Below are 14,716 nucleotides of genomic sequence, written 5' to 3' on the forward strand. Positions count from 1 at the left end.
ATTTGAACAAATCTCTGCATTAAAAGGAGCATAGAGTGTGTTGCACCCAGGTACTAATGCTCCATGATATTCCAACTCACCATGGAAACTGTTGGACATGGAGACAAGCCCAGTGGTAGTCATCTGTCAAGTGAAATGACCCAAGAGGTCTCGTTGAAAATGAACCAGCCTCTTCAAACACGTACTTAGCAAAATAATTGCCGGTGTGAAGAGACTGAGTGCGCGTAATTTGCCTAATTTTTTTTTTGTTACCCATTGAAGTGGGAGTGAGCACGGATCTCGAATGAGAGGCCAGACCCTTTCCTCCCTGAAACGTGTGATTTGCTGACAGTTCTGTCATTGGAGGGGCTGCTGGTGATGTGCAAGTAATCTGCAATTGTAATTAAACTGAGAGCAGAAAGAGGCACAGGGCAGCCTCACAGCTTCAGAATTTACTTTTTAAAAAATGGAATATAATAGGGAAGCAATGAGCTGTCAGCCAATGGAAACGCTGATAGTCACAACCTTTCACCTGCGTCTGGTACCACTTGACAGGCAGTTAATTTTAATTTGTTATGAATCACTGAAAGCAGTGCAATTTGTGTTGAATTTGCTCACATAATTGAGCTTTGTTGTGGGAGTATAAAATATTCTTTCGAAGAAGAGAAAATGCTGGATTCATTCTTCAAAGCAGCTTTTTTTTTAAAAAAAAGTATAATTTTTGTGTCTGTTGCTTTTGAGTGGAGCTGCTTTCCTTACATAAATAGGAAAGGGGCTGGAAGGAGCTGGAGAGAATCCTAATATTCGCTGCTTCAAGCGTGGTGGGTTGTCTGAAAAGTCGGTCAAGTCTGACAGCTTAAAAGATGAGATTCTCAGATTTTCTTATCCTGTTCTATTTTGTTTTTGTAGCGGAAATTTAAACCAAAGAGAGACAAAACCCAAATCAGCTCGGTCCAGGGCTGCTTAGGAATGTCAGGAGAGCAGCAGAACAAGAACTTGTGGGCTTCCAGCACCTTTGACATAGAAAACAGCCCAAGATTCTTCACAGGAGCTTTCCTCATCCAAATCTGACACTGAGTCACGATGGAGGATGTTAGGAGAGGTAACCCGGTGGAGAGTGGGGTTTGAGGCTGTGGGGTTGGGTAGGTAGGCACGTGGGCCGGCAGTGGGGAGGTGTTGTCACTGGACTGGTAATCCAGAGACCCCGGGTAATGCCATGGGAACCCAGGTTCGAATCCAATTAAAATCTGGAATCAAAAGTCAAATGGTGACCATGAAACGATTGTCATAAAAACCCATTTGGTTCATGGACGTCCTTTAGGGAAGGGAATCTGTTATCCTTCCCCAATTGGCCTACACGTGACTCCAGACCCACAGCAATGTCGTTGACTCTTAACTTCCCTCTGCATCAAACTGCTAAAAAGCCAATAAAAAGGAGGGAAACTGCACTGGCCACCTAGCATTGTCCCATGGGAGCTGGGACTGATAAGAGCAAAACCAGCCCTGTCAACCCTGCAAAGTCCTACTCACTAACACCTGGGGGTACATACCAAAATTGGGCGAGCTGTCTCACAGATTAGTCATACTTACAGGACCATAACTTACAGATCCTGTCCCAGACACCACCATCACTACCAGCAGGCCAGGCCCAGCAGAGGGGGTGGCACAGTGATAAACAGTCGGGAGGGATTGCCCTGGGAATCCTCAACATCAATCAACTCCAGGCCCCATGAAGTCTCATGGCACCAGGTCAAACATGGGCAAGGAAACCTCCTGCTGATTACCATGTGCCGTGCACACACACCCCCACCCCCCCACCCCTACCCCACACAACTGATGAATCTGTGCTCCTCCATGTTGAACACCACCTGGAGGAAGAACTGAGGGTGGCAGGGGTGCAGAATGTACTCTGTGCGGGGGGACTGTAGCACCATTACAGACCGAGCTGGCTGAGCTCTAAATGACATTGCTGCTAGATTGGGTCTGCGGTGAGGGAACCAGCAAGAGGGAAAACCGCACTTGACCTCATCCTCACCAAGCTGCCTGCCACAGATGCATCTGTCCATGACAGTATCAGTAGGAGTGACCACCGCACAGTCACAGTGGAGACAAAGTCCCATCTTCACATTGAGGATACCCTCCATAGTGTTGTATGGTACTACCACTGTGCAAAATGGGAGAGATTTCGAACAGGTCTAGCAACTCAAGACTGGGCATCCATGAGGCGCTGTAGGCCATCAGCAGAGCTATACTCAGCCACAATCTGTAATCTCAAGGCCAGGCACATTCGCCAATCCACCATTCATCAGCGGCAGCGGTCCCTCGGAATCAAAGAAAATATCCGTCAGGCTTGGTGAGACTTCAGATGACTGAGGAGCCCAATTTTGGATCCACACATTCGTCCGCAGTGAGGACACATTGTGCAGGGCAGTGGAAATCGCAGCCCGATTTGGCTTCCCTCCCCTTCCTGTTCCACCTCACTGTCGAGTCACTGAACCTCGAAGGGGCTTGTGCCTGGATGGACCAGGTGTTGCCGTGCCGAGCGATCAGCAGCATTCTCCTCCCAGTCAGTGGTGTTAATGCCTCCATCCTTTAGGGTGACCTTGAGCGTATCCTTATACCTTTTCCTTTGGCCACCCTTTGAGCATTGACCATCGGAGAGCTGTGAGAAGAGGACCTGCTGAGGGAGGGGGTTTTCAGGCATCCGGACACAATGGCTCATCCATCGGAGTTGGTTCCACAGGAGTAGGTCCTGCCCGTTGATGGACGCAGCTTCATGGAGGACGCGTTAGTCTGGTGATCCTTCCATTTGATTCCCAGGATTTGATGCAAGCATTGCTGATGGAATCTCTCAAGGATCTTAATGTGGCGTCGGTGGATAGTCTATGTTTCGCTGCAATAGAGGAAGGTGGTCAACAAAACAGCCTTATAAACCAGAACTTTTGTTGGCTTCCAAAGGTCCCTGTTGTCAAAGACACATTGGCACAGCTTGAAGAAGGCAGCATTGGCACAGTGGACTCGGTGTTGCACTTCCTCATCTATGGTAGTCCCTTGGGAGAGGTGGCTGCTGAGATAAGGGAAGTGCTGCACATACTCCAGAGCCACCATTCATCTACGTGGATGGCACAGGGGATGCTCAACCGGCCCGGGGAAGGTTGGTGAAGGACCTTCATCTTGGTGATTTTTAAGGACAGGCCAAGCCTCTTATACGTGGTGTTGAAGAGGTCAAGCATTCTTTACATGTCCTGTACAGAGTGAGCCATCATGCAGCAGTCATCTGCAAACTGAAGGTTTGGTGGTGAGTTTTGTTTTTGCCTGGAAGCGACCAAGGTTGAAGAGCTTCCCATCCAGACGATACTGAACGCTAACACCAGGCGGTAGCTCACCTCAGATGAGGTGGATGAAGACGATCAGGTAAATGGTGAACAAGGTGGGGATGATCACACAGCCATGTTTGACCCTGGTCTGGATGTGAAAGTTGTCAGTGTCAGATCCTCCACTCAGGATGGTGGCGGCCATGTTGTTGTGCAGGAGTCTCAGGACAGTGACAAACTTCAACAGTTGACCAAAGAGTTGGAGGATGATCCACAGAGCTTCATGATTTAAAAAATCAAACGCCTTGGTCAGGCCAATGAAGGCAAGGAACATTTCCTGATTTTGCTCCCGATATTTTTTCTGGATCTATCTAGCCACAAAGACCATGTTCTCAGTACCTGGGATGATCGGAAACCACGCTGCGTTTGTGGGGAGGCATAATCCGATTTGTCCCCTTTCTTGTGGATAGTAATGATGGCCACATTCCTGAGATCCCGGGGGATGTCCTCATCATTCCAGAGGTGGAAGATGCACTGGTGGAGAGGTGATGTGAGCTGACAGCTGCCAGTAGTAGACCTCTGCTGGCATATCATCTGGCCCACAAGCTTTGTTGGTTTTCATCCCTTGGACGGCCTGCTTAAGCTCATTGATGGTTGGAGGATCACCGAGGGAATCCTCCACAGGGTGTTGTGGGAAGGCTTGGTGGGTCTCTTCCGATACGTTGGAGTCCCGATTAAGGAGCAGTTCAAAGTACTCCTTCCAAGGCTGACAGATGATGTCGTTGTCTTTGAGGAGCCGGGAGCCGTCCTCTGATCAGAGAGGGTTTAGTCCGATCAAGTGGGGTCCACAGATAGTCCTGGTAACCTGGAAGAAGTTGTGCCTGATGTGCTGGTCGGCATAGGCCTGAATCTCAAGCACCTTCTCCATGTACCAAATGCCCTTCATCTATTGAATGCATCGCTGGACCTCAGTCTTCAGTTGGTGGTACTAGGAGATCGCGTATCGCAATGTCATTGGTGTCAAACCAGTCCTGGCTCCATTGTGGCACGAACATGATAATCTCTGCGCAGGTGTCTAGGACAGTGAATTTGAGTTGCTCCCAGTATGCCTGGATAGAAATGGCCTCAGTGGTGAGCACTTACTCCAGTGCACTGTGCAACTGGGTCTGGAACTCTTCCTGCAGTCCAGAATCCTTCAATGCTGCAACATTCAGCTTTGTCTGGGTGGCTTTTTGGGTCCTCTGGTGTCTTGGCGCCAGGCAGATTGTCATCACTGACCACACAAGTCAATGGTCCATCCAGAAATATTCAGAACTCTCATGGCCCTCGTGACAAGCACGTCCCTCAGGTCTCTGCCTAGGACAATAATGTATTCCAGGAGGCGCCAATGCCCCAACTGTGGGCACCTCCATGTGGTCTTGAACTGGTTCTTCTGATGGAAGACAGTATTCATCATGATCAGACCGTATTGGGTGCACTTGGTCCAGAGTAGGGTACTGTTGGCATTGGTCTTCCCGACGCCATTCTTGACAATGGTTCCACTCCAGATTTTGTGGTCACGTCCAATTCAAGCATTAAAGCCACCTAGGAGGATGACCTTGTCATTCCTGGGGATGGAAGCAAGGACGCCATTGAGATCGGAGTAGAGCCTCTCCTGACTTCATGGTCTGATTCTAAAGTCTGCCCAATGGCAGTGGCACATCGGTTATGGCTGAGATGCAGGCATAGGGTCATCAGCATCTCATTGACCCCCCAGTGGGAGCTCAGAGAGGACGGCAGCTATCCTGTTCCTCATGGTGAAACTGACTCCGCGGATGGGGGGGGCCGCGGTCTGACTTTCCTCTGGAGGAGAAGGTCTGCCCTCCGCTGGCCTCCCTCAGCTGCCCCTCCCCAGTGAGCCGGTTGTCACCAAGGGCAGCGATGTTGACGTTGTGCCCCGCTAGCTCCCAAACCACGGTGGCAGTTTGCTTTTCCGGGCGATCACTCTTTGGGTTGCCAACAAGCGGGCTCACATTCCAGGTCCCGAAGATTAGCTTTTTCTTGTTCCAACCACGGAGATGCTGATCCCGCTAGATGTGGTTCCCCAGCCAGGAGAAATGGGGCAGCCTATTTTTGGGTCACCTTTTCCAGTCCCCTCCCCGTTCGGGATGAGCAGAGGGTATCCCGAGGAGGACTGCTCAGTCACAGATGCAGCTGTCGAAAGGGACCCTGTCCGGACACAGGTGCCTGAGGACCCCCTACACATCTGCTGCCTGTGTGCGGAACCTTGGCTGGGAGCCTCCAGCTATCAGAGCCCTGCACCTGTTGCCAATCCTCCATCGCCACAGGGCTTTTCGCCTGGCGGAGGACTGTGCATGGCGTAGTTTAGCGTGGGGATTCCGGTGCACAGCCGGGATCCACACGGTTTGGTGGTTGGTGGCCGGGTTCAGTGGCCTGGTGGGCCATGATGACTGGGGCCACTTCATCGTTGCAGCCGTCTTCTGCCTTCACAGCCGTTGGTACCACAGCCCCCCACTGCCTGCTCTGCTGTTGAGGATTACTTGGATCGTTCCTTGTCTGGAACCTCCCCCTCAACCTTACCGCCATAGAAGACTCTACCAGGGCCGTGAGCTCCAGACAGCATTGCTCTCAGGCTCATTGGACACGCAAGCCCCTCCACCACAGCAAGGTGATGATCCTTGGAAAGGACCCCACCATTACCACCAGGCCAGGAGGATCAATCCTGGGTCACTGAAGAGTGCAGGAGGGCATGCCAGGAGCAGCACCAGGCATACCTAAAAATGAGGTGCCAACCTGGTGAAGCTATAACACAGGACTACTTGTGTACTAAGCAGCATAAGCAGCAAGTGATAGATAGAGTTAAGTGATTCCACAGTCAAAGGATCAGTTCTAAGTTCTGCAGTCTTGCCACATCCAGTCGTGAATAGTGGTGGACAATTAACCAGCTCACTGGAGGAGGAGGCTCCACAAATATCCCCATCCTCAATGATGGAGGAGCCCAGCACATCAGGGCAAAAAATAAGGCGGAAGCATTTGCAACAATCTTCAGCCAGAAGTGCCAAGTGGATGATCCATCTCGACCTCCTCCAGCAGTCCCCAGCATCACAGATGCCAGTTTTCAGCCAATTCAATTCACTTCACGTGATATCAAGAAACAGTTGAAGGCACTGGATAGTGCAAAGGCTATGGGCCCTGACAATATTCCAGTAATAGTGCTGAAGAATTGTGCTCCAAAACTTGCCACGCCCCTAGCCAAGCTGTTCCAGCACAGCTACGACACTGGCATCTACCCAGCTATGTGGAAAATTGCCCAGGTATGTCCTGTACACAAAAAGCAGGACAATCCAATCAATGACTATCCCATCAGTCTATGCTCGATCCTCAGTAAGGTGATGGAGGGGGTCAACGACAGTGCTATCAAGACGAACTTGCTTCGCAATAACCTGCTCATTGACACTCTGTTTGGGTTCCACCTGGGCCACTCAGTGTCATGAAGCTATTAATGTATATATTATTGGAAATTATTTTTCTTTTAAAAATAGAGGTTTGTCTTAATTGGATTAAAGCCAGCTAGGCTGGGTGCTTTGATGTGTATTAGTTTTGAGATGTAAGATAGGTAGAGTGCATTTGCATTTTTTGAATAGAGCACTTAAGAAGGGGAGTGAAATCTGGCATCTAGCTAACAGAGACCAAGCAAAATGTTTATATTACTAATAAAATTGGTACTATGAAAGGGGTTTTATTGTTAGAAGAGGTGGAGTTCAAAGGGGCTGGTGATATAATATGCATCTGTTGGTTATAATAGACAGCAGTTTTGCGTGTGCAGGATAGAGACGATGTAAGATCAAAGTAGCTGTAAGCCTACAACTGTCTCCAAAGGAACCTCACTTTGAATTTGTGAGATGAAGATGCTTTCCCTGGTGTCTGCTGAAAGTCTATTTGTTGCTATTGTCTTAATGGAGATTAGATTTGAGCTGTATCTCAAACATACAAAAGTAAAAATATAGGTAATGACAGTAGTTTAAAGCTTCCCTCTGGGATTTTTAAATAACTCAGCTTTACCAACTGCTGGGTCATAACACTCAGCTTCTGACTTTATTACAGCCTCGGTTCAAACATGGACAAAAGAGCTGAACACCAAAGGTGAGGTTAGGGCTACTGCCCTTGACATCAAGGCAGCATCTGACAGAGCGTAGCATCAAGGAGCTCTAGCAAAACTGGAGTCAATGAGAATCAGGGGAAAACTCTCCGCTGGTTGGAGTCATACCTAGCACAAAGGAGGGTGGTTGTGATTGTTGGAGGTCAATCATCTCAGTTCCAGGACAGGAACCCATGACTGAAATTCTCCAGCCCCTCATGCCGGTGTGATCTTCCGTTCCTGCTGATGTGCATGGGGATTTCAACGGAACCCACAGCGGAGGTGGGGGTGGGGGGTACGACTGGAAAATTCCAGCCTATGTGTCCAGAGCATTAACCTGGACCTCTGGATTACCAGCTGAGTGACATTACCACTTTGCCACCATTTTCCCAGTGCCAGAGATGTTGTTTTATGGTAATTAAGACATATCACCCTGCTAAGAATGCCCATACACCTGAATTCACCGGCCCTAACCTTTTCTAGCACGTTTCTAACATCTACCTACAGGGTAGATGCAGGTAAGGTGTTTCCCCTGGTTGGGGAGTCTAGAATGAGGGGACACAATTTCAGAATAAGGGGGAAGCCACTTAGGACCGAGATGAGGAGAAATTCTTTTACTCAGAGGGTTATGAGTCTTTAGAATTCTCTACCTCACTGGGCTCAGTCATTGAGCATGTTTAAAGCAGAGATTGACAGATTTCAAAATATCAGTGACACAGAGATATGGGGATAATGTGGGGAAAAGGCATTGAAGTGGATGATCAGCTATGATTGCATTGAATGGTGGAGCAGGCTTGATGGGCTGAATAGCCTACTCCAGCTCCTATGTTCCTACGTTCAGGGGTAACTAATGTGTAATTATTACCAACCTCTTGGCTTTACACGTACTTCAATGTTGAGTCTGCAGTGAGATACTTGTAGATGCAACTTGTAGATGTGCAGGGCAAATTAGATAGCAACTTCCTGATTTCCCCACTTAACTGAACATTTGCAGGCTCCAGACGTTGCTGCCTGAGTTATTCACCATAACTGTGAGCACTGATAGTCTCACTGCAAAACCCAGGCCTATGTGAAGTTATTTTCCAATTAATCTAGTTGTTGCCCATTTTACTCCTCAGTGCCATATTTTGTTTCTTTTTAATTTTTTTAGGGATGTGGGTGTCGCTGGCAAGGCCAACATTTGTTGCCCATCTACTAATCACCCCTTGAACTGAGTGACTAGCTGGGCCATTTCCGAAGGCAGTTAAGAGTCAACCACATTGCTGTGTGGGTCTGGAGTCAGGCCAGGTTTCCTTCCCCTAAAGGACATTAATGAAACCAGATGGGTTTTTACAACAAGCTGTCATGGTCACCATCACTGAGACTACCTTTCAATTCCAGATTTATTAATCGAATTCAAATTCCTCCAGCTGACATGGTGGGATTTGAACCCAGGCCCCTAGGGGATTAGCCTGGGTCCCTGGATTGCTAGTCCAATGACAGTACCACCAGAGACCCAGGGTAATGCTCTGGGGACCTGAGCTCGAATCCCGCCACAGCACTTGGTGGAATTCGAATTCAATAAACATCCGGAATTACAAGATGACCATGAAACCATTGTCAATTGTTGTAAAAACCCCCTCTGGTTCACTCACTAATGTCCTTTAGGGAAGGAAATCTGCCATCCTTACCTAGTCTGGCCTACATGTGACTCCAGACCCACAGCAATGTGGTTGCCTCTTAAATGCCCTCTGAGCAAGGGCAATTAAGGATGGGCAATAAATGCTGGCCTAGCCAGTGATACCCAATCCCGTGAAGGAATAAAATCATTGCCACTGTCTTCCCTATAAATGCTTGTGTGAAACGTCTTGGAACATTTTACTACACTAATGTTGCTTGCTTGGAAATATATCACCATTTTGTCACTATCACTGGGTCAAAATCCTGGAACACCCTTCCTAACAGCACTGTGGGCGTAGTTGCACCATAGGGACTGCAGCGGTTCAAGAAAGCAGCTCACCACCACCTTCTCAAGGGCAGTTAGGGATGGACAATAAATGCTGGCCCAGCCAGCGACACTGACATGCCAAGAATGGATTTTAAAAAATGTGAATTTTAGGATCTCTAAACGTAACTGAACAAATCAGATCTTAGTTGGAGCAAATAAAAGAGGCATTTTCTCTTGCCCTGATCCAGAAGGTGAGAGAGAGAGCCTCTCTACACCTTCATATCACAGTGTTATCCATCTTTTTTGGACCGTACCTGAACAGAGTTAAATATTCAGGAGGGATAGAAGCTTTGCTGCACCCCAGTGTTTGCATCTGACTCAGGTTAATTAGTAATGATCAGTAGTCCCATCAATCAGAATGTCACTGGTGACCCATTAAGATGCTGGTTTCTTGTCTGAATAGAAACTGTGTTTTCCATAATTTTTGCTGTTAGTCAATTAACATCTACTCTGCCTTTTTCGTCTTCTGTGTCACATCCCAGCCTCAAGGTCAGTGGGTGAATGACATTTGCCCTGGCCTGTAATCTGTTACTGAGGATCCTCCTCCACTCCTCCTGTCCCTCCAATCACTCTTCACCACCTACCACCCCACCACGCACTCCCCTACTTTCCCTGTATCCCCCCAAAACACATGCACTCACACAGACACACACACACACACACACACACACACGTAGACAGACGCACACATATTGTCACCTTTCTCTTTAAAAAATATTGGACAAAGCCAAAACTGAATTGTACCAATTGAACGGATGGGTGTTTAATGAACTGATGCCTCTAGGTGCAAACAATACATGATTCTTCCTCAGTTATTTTAAAAAAATGTCAATCATTGACTTGTGAAGACAAAGCCCTGTTAAATCACAGTATTGGGAATATATTGGGATATCCTGAGGTTGTGGAAGGCACTACTTAAATTAAATAAGTCTTTCTTTTCATGGATGCAGGCATCACCAGCATTTATTGCCCATAAACTGAGCAGCTTGCTAGGACATTCCAGAGGGAAGTTAATAATCAGCTGCATTGCTATAAGTCAGCAAGGATGGCAAATATCTTTCCCAAAAGGACATTTATAAGCCAAGCAGGCTTTTATGGCAATGAACCACAGCCAAATGGTCACTGAGACTAGATGCAATGGTGGGATTTGAACCCATGTCCCTAGACCATTAGCTCGGGCTTACTGGATTACTAATGTAATGACATTGGCACTACAACCCCATCTCCTCTTCTCTTATGGCCTACTTCTGTCTACTATGTGCCTCATAAAGGTCATGGCAACAGGAGTCCATATAGGATATCCTTTACTTAAGCCATGTTTTTTTCCTGTGGCCTAGTCTATTACCTATTGTACTGACTTTTTGAAGCACAGTGCAGGGCAGAGTCCAGCCGGAGAAATAGAGAGAGAAAAGGATGAAGCTTTAATTTAGAGGCTCAAGTGACTTTTCAGAATACCACAGAGTGAAAAGCAAAGGATACTGCATATTAGTTTATTTATGTGTATCTGCGTGTTTATATATTTTATTTATGTGTGTGTGTGTGCGTGTATAAATGGAACCTTTTTTACTCTTTCATGTACTCAGCCAGCCCCTGCCCTACACCATGGTCCCAAAGATAGGAAGTAGACTAGACTATAGGAAGGAAGTTTCTTGAGCGAAGGTGACTTGGATGTCACATATTAGTTGCTGTTACAGGCTATGACCTGTATGAAACACATTACAGACAGAAGTAGCCAAAAAAGAGAAAGATAAAAGCAAAATACTGTGGATGCTGGAAATCAGAAAAGAGAAGGACTTGCATTTATATATCACCTTCACTACCTCATTCTCAGGATGTCCCAAAAACAAAAGTTTATTAAAACTGCTCCCAGCGGTTCAAGAAGAGGGCCCACCACCATCGACATCTTCTCAGGGCAATGAGGGATAGGCAGCAAATGCCAACCTTGCCAGCAGTGCCCCATGGAGTGTTGCCCAGTCACATGGCAGGAAACTTCACTTCCATCAGGCTGCCATGGATCATGCAGTGAACAAAGGCAGCGCCACATGGCCAGGGCATCCTTACAGGGTTAAAGTTCACACCTACGGGGGAGAAGAACGTTCAACACCATAAGTTCCCAGGTCACCCAAATCTGGCCCACTTAATATGTCAACAAATGGAATCCTACCCATTTAAATTCTGCGCTTCTGTACAAAGACAAATCCTCTTCAGACTCCATTAGTTTGTCTGCACAAAACTTATACACCCTTGTCTGGTTATATTTTCACAGACATGAATTCTAATGTTCTAAGTCTGACCTAGCTGACACCTCCTGGTGCCTCCTGCTGCTGCATTCTCTTCAGTTATTAGAAAACTCATTATTATACAAAACGATACCTTGATTGTCAGTGTACAGACACGTGTTCCTCTTGCAGTCTTCCAGGAAGGGAGAAGGGAGATTAAAAATATGTCCTAGCTTCCACCCGCCAACCCCCACCATATGGACGTTCTAAACTCCTCTTTGTTTCTGTTTAATCACGCGCTGGTTTTCCAATTTGGAGCAGGAAGCTTCACCAATGGGGTGCCATGGCAACCATTTACTCTCATTTAAAGTCACAGGTATCATTATTCTGAAGTTCAGAGTGGGTGAAAGTACTTGCAATTTAGGGAGCTCCTATTAGCCGACCTTCATTATATCCATGTTTCCTCTGAAGCTCTCTTAACAGAGGGTTCAAAATAGTTATCTGGAGAGAATATTGATGGAACCAATGGTGATTTTCATGCTGCTCTATTTTAATTATAGGACAACTCAACAGGGGATAATTCAGCCTTCCACAGGCAGAAGAGTCGTGTGTTTTTCTGTTCCCCTATACCCAGCAACATTATTTAAGAGGATACTGCTGCACTGACCCATTCGGTGGTCTTGGATGTGATGCTTTTAATCATAGAGCAGGCTGAAGCTTTGTGCCTTGGAAACAGCAACTCGGATATATCACCGATCTTTCGGGTAATAAAAAGAAGCATCGGGGCAAAGGATCATTTTATTTACAGCTCATAAATGATGATGAAAGTCCTCTTTGTGGACGAGATGCTATTAATGTCCCGTTGGGCTTTAACTCCGTGCTTTGATGCATTGTCGCTGGTCTCACTGAGGCCTTAAACATTAATTGGAAAGTGAAATGACTGAACTGCATTTAATGAGGCAGCCTGTTGTAATTTCCAAAGTTACACATTATTTACAGTGATTCTGCTAATGGCTCCATCCATCACCCACGAGCTGATCCAGGGACTGTAAGGTTGGCGGGTATGGTTTATAGACTGGCTCTCCAAGATCTGCTGTATAAGTAATAAATTTGATAGAATTTAAGCAGAATATATAAACTGTACAGGTCTCCAGAGAGCTTGCTTCCACTCCAGTCACAGGTAAGATCAGCAAAAGATAAGGCTGAGATTAAACGATACTCTGATAAACAAACACAGGGGTTAATGAACTGTGTCTTCTGGATTTGGAATGTTAGTATAAATGGCACGAAATGCAATTGATTCACTCAAGCTTATCCAGACTAAGGAGGCAATTTTCCCCAGATGCTGTACTTTGGGTAACTGTGAGGTGGCCAAGATGAGATCTTAAGCTGCAAAAACTGGACTGGGCTTAGCATAAATTGCCAGCTTTGGTAAAGATTTGAAGCCAGCACAAGCAGCAGCCACCCACAGCCTTATTAAGAGGCTGATTCTCATTTAAAAAGCCAGGTAGTACTCATTAGAAACACTGCGTGCCATTTTGGTGGCTGGTACTATAATGCTCTCTCCTAACAGTGGCCAGCTGGGAGTAAATATACGATTGATGTAGAGTTCAAGCGCTGCTTAAAGGGATACTCACCATTTCATGTTCATTTGCTGCTGTTGCTGACCTCATAAATACCTCAGGAGACTTTCTGGGACACTTCCTTAATACTTTACTAACGCTTGAGCATCATTTGTTCTGAAATTCTCTGAGGACTTCACCTAAAAAAAAAAGTGAGCACTAAGCAACTTTTCCTTGTAGGAGTCACCAAAGGGAGCATTTGGTCACGGGCATCTTGCTGGGGTTCCCCCTCGGCCCGGATGTGGAATGGGAGGAGGGCATGAGGCCAGGCAGAGCAGCACCAGCTGCTGCAGCAGAGGGTGACAGGGGGGTGAAACGGACCCCTTCCTCCTCTGCATGTACATCGCAGCCCTGCCTCTTCTGGACCTTCTCCACCAAGACCTCCTGCGCCATGTCCGAGAATCTGTGCACCCTCTCTGTTGATCCCTGACCCATCCTGAAAAGGTGTCAGTGTGTCAGCCACTCCACTCCAGACCTTCAGTGGAAGTGGATGTGAGGCTGTGGGGGTGATTGTGGCACAATGGCAATGTCACTAGACTAGTAATCCAGTGGCCGAGGCTAATGGCCTGGGGATGTGGTGGGGTTTAAATTCAGTTAATTAGAAAAATTAGTAATTTTGACAATCATTGATTGTTGTAGAAAAACCATCTGGTTCACTAATGTTGTTCTTCGCCAGCCTGGCCCGGCCAATATGTGGTGCTTTTGACTTTTAATTGCCCCTGAAATGACTGAGCAAGACATTCAGTTCAAGGGGCAATTAAGGATGGGCAGCCAATGCCGGCCCTGCAAGAGACACCCCCATCTGCTCAAAGGATCAATTTTAAATAGCTTGTAGGTGATTTAAAAAGGGGGCTCACACATACTGTTCCACCAGTGTGAAACGTGCAGATGTCTGGTTTAGCACCTCAAGGGGAAGTTCAAATTATGGTATCGACTTCATGGTAACAGTCATTAAAATAATTGCGTGTTAAATCCAGGCTTTCAAACAGTCTATCCTAGCCAGTTAGCACCTGCTTTCAACCCTTGGCCAAAATACCCCTCTAAGGGCAGGATTTTCTGTCCTGGCCGTTGCTGAGATTGCCTGGCTCCACTGAAAGCCAATGGACTTTTGGCTTGCTCACCGAATCTCCTGCAGTGTGTCCCACCAGGACGATGCTGGCACATCCCTGCCTAAGTCTCCTCTGTAGGCTTTACAGGGTCGAGATCTCAGCCGTGATTCCGTGAGTAATGCCCGTGCCTCATAAAATTGGGGGTTCAAGTATCAACCCGCAGAGTTGAGCACAAAACCTATGGTCCAGTGCAGTACTAAGGGACTGTCACACTGCCTGAGATGCTGCCTTTCAGATGAGATGTTACACCGAGATCCTGGCCTGTGCTCTCGGGATCCCGTAGAACTACTTTCAAAGACCTGCAAGAGAGTTATCCCTGGTGTTCTGGCCAATGTTCATCATACAACT

The sequence above is a fragment of the Carcharodon carcharias genome, chromosome 7, assembly GCF_017639515.1.
Source record: "Carcharodon carcharias isolate sCarCar2 chromosome 7, sCarCar2.pri, whole genome shotgun sequence".
Taxonomy (NCBI): domain Eukaryota; kingdom Metazoa; phylum Chordata; class Chondrichthyes; order Lamniformes; family Lamnidae; genus Carcharodon; species Carcharodon carcharias.